General features: G+C 49.3%; 1 pseudogene; it reads right to left on the bottom strand.

The window, feature by feature from the left end:
• Positions 1-207: 207 nt before the first annotated feature.
• On the bottom strand, positions 208-1,121 carry LOC146776183 (zinc finger MYM-type protein 1-like; annotated as a pseudogene).
• Positions 1,122-6,246: the final 5,125 nt, after the last annotated feature.

Here is a 6,246-nt window from a genome sequence, read left to right on the forward strand (position 1 = left end):
ATTTTTTTTTAGAGTTTTATATAGCACAAACTAGACCTGCAGATATCAGGTATCCCAGCGCTTTACATGAGCACCAGTTTTGTTACAGATGGACACATTGATTTTTTAGTAGGCACGGGGAGATTAAGTGATTTGCCCAGAATCACAGGATGTTAAGCGTTGTTGCCGAGACTCGAACCCCGTTCCCCAGCTTTGAGATCGACCACTCTAGAGATAAGGCTGCATCCTCTCCCCTTGATGGAGTTTCACTAAATCACTTCTTGTTAACTTAATTAGGTCACATGCTCTCGGCACGTCAAGGTCTTTTCTCTGTAGTTCTTTGGATAGACTGTGAGTCTTTTGGAGATTTAGAGAATGAGTTGCAATGTAAGTAAGAAACCAAAGTTTCAATGTTCTTAAGAATTTCTTTGGCTTCTGAACTAGCCTCCTTGTCACGTTGTTGTGATTTTATTATATGAAGAACAATGATAATAGACTCAAATCGTATCTGTACTTTTCTAACACCGGAGTACCAGTAAAACCACCTCTTCGCTGAAAGTCTTTCTAGCTCCATTATATACAGATTACTGTCTTTCTGAGCTTTCACAAAGAGCTCATGCCTTGGTTAACTTTGTGAAAGAAAAACAAACTGCTTGCAATATTGAAAATAAATGTTTTACTGGTTGTATTTTAGTTACTGTTTGCACTAACACAAGGTGTAGGCGATGGGCATGGCAGTGTATATGAATTGCTTGTGATGCGATCTCTCTTATTTTTTCTTGGACATCATTAAAACAGCCACTCATAACTGATGTTCCTTCTTAGCACTGTGCAACACATTTCTTCCAGTCAAGTCCAGCTTTCTGTACTCCTTCAACAATGGCTGCAGCAAGGCTGGAGGCATCTAACTTCTCCATATGGTAACATCCTAGTGCGGTCTCCTGAACATTTCCATCACCATCAACAAAGCCGATAATAAAACTCAGCTGCACTTTATGTGAAACATCTTTGGTTTCATCAACTAGCACAGCAAAATATTTAGTCACTTCTGTGACAATGTGCTCACAGACAAGCTTTGCCACCACATTTATTATGTCATTTTGGTAATCAGGATAGGTATAGTGCCCATACTTCCTGGACATTTTTGCTTTCAACCTCTGATCTTTATACGAAATCATCTCTAACAGGTCAATGAAATTTCCCCTATTTAAGAATCCTCAATTTCATCCGTGGCATGGAATGCAAGCCCTTGGCGACCTAGGAAATATTCTACCTGAATAAGTGTTGTGAATCTTTTAGTATGTAGTTAGTCGTTGTGTTACTGCCTAGACTAAAGGGGAGGTGTTGTGAGTCCCCTATAGGACCCACTGTCGTTTTCTCTTATTTTAGCCTAACTACACACCTAATAGGCCGCTTTTGCTTTGCACATCTTACAAAGTAAGACACTTTTTTTTTTTTGTAAACATTTTTTTTTTCCAAATAAAGAAGGCAATTCATAATGCATTGCGTATGGTTATTGCACAACCAAAAGGAATGATGAAGCGCACCTGACAGTACATGCTACAATAGTGGAAAAGGTATTAATACATACAGTGGCAACACCCAATAGGCTCCAGAGTCTGACTCTCCCTCCCCGTGAACATCCACCCCCCCCCCACACCATCCTACCAAGTTTGAGCAGTCACTTTCCTGTGAATTTTCTGGGCCGCAACCCCCGCCCCAGGCCCACGCCGTGTCGTGTTGTGCGAAAGTGTGCGGTGCTCATTTCTCAGCCCACACCCTCAGGAACTCTATGCCATTGTCGGTTTGTGAGGCAGAAGCTTGTCTTGCCGTGTCCAAGTATGCTCACAGTAGCCCCCATATGTCCTTAGGACAGGATGCTGGCGGCATCAAACTGGCATATAACTCTGCGTTAGTGTTGTGATACACCAGGCTACACAGCCAGTCCTGCAGCTTGGGGGCTGTTTTCCTACCCCAGTGGATGGCTTCCTCCCTCTTCGCCAGTAGTAGCCCCAGGGACGCCAACCTTCTAGCTTTCTTGGGTATCTGAACTGTATAACCCAGAAGGGCGATTTCAGAAAGGGGGACCAGTGGGATCCCGATGATTTTCCCCAGCGTCTCGTGTACCTCCGCCCAGTAGGCCTGTAAAAAAAGGGCAAGTCCAAGCCAGATGGAAAAAACCAGCATGTGGAGCGGTGCATTTCAAGCAGTTGTGAGGCCTGGATGTGTCAATCTTGTGGGCCATGGCAGGTGTGTGATAAGCGCGGCGGAGGAATTTAAAATGTAATAACTTGTGACGGCTGTTAAGCGAGATCTCCCTGGTGACCAAACAGCACTTTTTCCATTGGTCATCTGTGATCCCTCCGCCCACATCCGCCTCCCATTCCCGCCTGATCCTGGTGTCCTCCACAGGAAGAAGCTGAGCACAGGCCCGGTAAATCTTGGAGACCAGGCGGGGGCCATCCGCACTTTCCAGGACCAGGCCGAGCGGGGGGAATGGATCCGGCTCAACCGGGAATGAGGGAAACTCCGCACGCAAGGCGGACTTCATTCTGCACATGATGAAGCGGGTCATAAAACCGCAATCTAGAAATCTGTCGTCTTCGTCTATTGTGAAGACGTGTCCCCCGGGAAATAGGTCTCCTATCTTAGCTATGTCTGCTGCTGCTAATGTACGCTGTACTATTCGCTCTCCAGTAAGTGGGAACCATCTGGTGTTGGGCAAGGGAAGGGCAGAGGAGTATAAAGCTGTGGCCCCCGTACGCCTGAGCAATCTATCCCAAGCCAAGGCAGTCGTTGACACAGTCTGAATATCCTGCTTGTCCTGTGGGAAACCACCCGGTAGGATGTCTGGGAGAACGTAGTCCGCTTCCGGTCTCAGATATGGGATACGGGCGTCTGGATGAAACCAGGCGTGCGCGTAGCGGCACTGCACCACCAGGTAGTACAAGTGGAAGTCTGTGACACCAAAGCCTCCTCTGTCATAGGGCAGAGTCAATATGGACCAGCGAACCCGGGGACGCTTGCCACCCCACACCAGTCGGATCATAAGTGATTTTAGGGTGCAAAAGAAACCGTCCGATAGGGGCACAGGGATGTTATTAAATAAATATAGCAATTTGGGGAGGATCACCATTTTTATAATAGCCACTCAGCCAGCTAGCGACAAGGGTAGTCTTAGCCATCTGTCCACCTGCACTTCTATTTTCTGAAAGGTCTGCCCATAGTTCAAGCGTATGAGTTGAGTGGTGTCTAGGTGGATGTGGATGCCGAGATATTTCTCCGAGTCCTGGCACCATCCCAGAGGGAATTCACAGTCCCATCTGACCGTGGCCTCCGTTAGCGGAAATATAATAGACTTGTGCCAGTTGATGCCCAGCCCCGAAAAACTGCCAAATCGGATAATTTCCCGAATTAGACGAGCCAGGTTTAGATGAGGCTCCCGGACATACAGGATGGTGTCATCCACATATAAAGAAGCCAAAAGCGGGCCCGTTCTGAATTGTAAACCTCTGTGCAGATGTCACTCTTGGAAGTGCCGGACGAGTGGGTCCATTGCTAAAATGAATAATAGAGGGGATAGAGGACAACCCTGTCTAGTCCCGCGATGTAGACGAAATGGCTTGGACAGAGTACCATTCAGATGAAGTCGGGCATATGGGCCTCTGTATAGTAAGGAGACAACTGCGATTAAACTGTAAGGTAGGCCCATGCGCTGCATTACTTCCACTAGGAAGGGCCATTCCAAAGAATCAAACGCTTTCTCAGCGTCCAGCAATACCGCTGCTGCAGGAATCTCCGGTTAGATTCTGTGAAGTATAGCGAACAGCGTACGGAGATTTAAAGATGTAGAGCGTTTGGGTACAAAGCCCAACTGCATTGGGGAGATGATGAACTCCATCAGCTGTGAGAGCTTGTTAGCGAGCATTTTCGCCAGTATTTTGTAGTCCCAGTTCAGTAGGGAGAGTGGTCGGTAAGAACCGCACTGTTTGGGGTCTTTCCCTGGCTTTGGGAGCAGAATAATCACTGCTTCACGCATCGTGGGGGGAAGGCTCTGATTTTCCAGGGCCTCTGCATACACGTCTATTAACTGGGGGACCTGAATGTCCCTAAATTCCTTATAGATGTCCCCGGTGAACCCGTCCAGTCCCGGGGCCGTGAAGCCCCGCATGGAATCTATGGCAAGGAGAATATCCGCAACGGAGATTGGCGCCGCCATAAAGTCTAGCATGTGCTTCTCCACAAAAAACAGTTCAATTTCGTCTAGATACGCAGTCTGTGCCGTACCATCAGGGTTAGCTCTGGATGTGTATAGTGTAGTGTAATAATTTAGGAACTCATCCCGGATGGCCGCCGTGGAAGTGAGGGTGGTGCCGTCTGCGGATTGCAATTCCGTGATATAGCTCTTGCTGTAAGGTGGTCTCAGCATTTGTGCCAGGACTCTGCCGGGCCGCTCCTCCTCCTCGAACCGTCTAGCCGTGTGGTATTTCCCCAAGTATAAAATCTCACGATCCGCTGTGTCTCTATATTCAGTCAAGAGGGCCAGTCTCGCACCGGGCTGCTGTGTCAGGAAGTGTCACTAGTTGGGAATCTAACACCACTAATTCCTGCTCAATGCGGGACATCGTATGCCTGAGATCTCGAAGTCCCCCGCCTGCTGGGAAATGCACCCTCCCCTTATTACAGCCTTGAAACCCTCCCACAGGACCGCCATTGTGTCCACAGAGCCGGTGTTAAGTTCGAAATAGTCCTCTATCGCCTCCCTGACCTCAGCCTTGAACAGGTCATCTTGAAGGGCTCTGCTAGGGAAGCACCACTGTCTCTCGTATCCCTCTGGGCGTGGAAGGCTTAAGTGTAGCACTATCGGAGAGTGGTCGGAGTACGTGCAAGGAAGCATGGTATGGGAGGCAAACCAATCCGCGGCTGCGGGAGAGATCAGCCAGTAGTCTATTCTTGACCAGGTGCCGTGTGGGCCAGAGTAATGTGTGTAGGCAGTAAGGGCGGGGTTGCGTTGGCGCCAGATGTCAAGTAAAGTGTGTTGTTCGCAGAGATCCCTCAACCTCACCACGCACATGGCTTGGCGTCCGGCACCCTGAAGGTGCTGTCTAGGGCTGGGTGAATCAGTAAGTTGAGGTCGCCTCCCAGGAGCAATGTTTGGGGACTTATTTTTGTGATCCGTGCGTTCAGGTCATGGAAAAAATCAGGGGCATCTACATTGGGTGCATAAACATTGACCAAGGTAACTGTGTGCCCGTGATCATCACGTACCTGCCATCAGGGTCACGGAGCATGTCTGTGAGTGTAAAGGTTACCCTCCTGTGGATTAATATGGCTGTGTCCCTAGCGTAGTTGCTGTAATTGGCAAAATATCTATGTGGGCCCCAGCTAGTGCCAAAATGTGCTGAATCTGTAACGGGAAGGTGCGTCTGCTATGTCGACCTTGTGTCGCATGAGATAGTGGATTACCTGCCACCTCTTACGAGTATTATTGAGCCCCCGGACATTCCAGGACATAAAAGTTATGGCCGATGGTCCCTGAATGTTACCTAATCGTGTCATTTGGCCAGTGCTTGAGCTCTTGACTGTCAGGACATGTGCTCAACTTCAATGTGGCAAACATTGTTACAAGAAAATGTGCAAGATAACCCCAACAATGTGTGTTCAGGAGTCTTGCATTGATAAGTCTAGGGGGGAGGCCAGGGTTTGGTCTTGGGCCCAGTGAGCAGTGCGCGCGTTCAACGACAAAGCCGGGAGTGAACGCATCGCTGCCAAACAGGTCTGTAAGGAGCTTCTCCACAAAAAGGTCCATCCGGCCCATCGGTGTTGTCTCAGGAACTCCCGTTATGCGGATGTTGTTGCGTCGCCCGCGTGCTTCCAAGTCCTCGTTCTTGATGGCGACTTCCTTCAGCAGGCGTTCCGTTCTTTCTAGGCGCTTCAATGATTGGGCTGTCCCGTCTTCCAAGTCCGATACGCGGGCCTCCACAACATCCAGCCGTCGGTCTTGGACCTGTACCTTGCTGCTCAGCAACGAGATGGTGCGCTCCAGCGAGTCGAAGCGGGAATCCAGTGCCGTGAAACCTGCCCTCATCTCGAGAAGTAGCGATGTCGCAGAGGTCTCAGTGGGCTCCGGAGCCTCCGCCACGTGTGTCTTGTCCGCCATTACGGTGGGAGGTGCTGTGGTTCCCTCCGTTGTCTTCTCAAAAGACAGGGTGCTTTGCCTGGAATCTTGGACCCATGGCTACAAGATGGCGCTGTGCTGGAAATGGG

This window comes from Triturus cristatus, chromosome 12, assembly GCF_964204655.1.
Source record: "Triturus cristatus chromosome 12, aTriCri1.1, whole genome shotgun sequence".
NCBI lineage: Eukaryota > Metazoa > Chordata > Amphibia > Caudata > Salamandridae > Triturus > Triturus cristatus.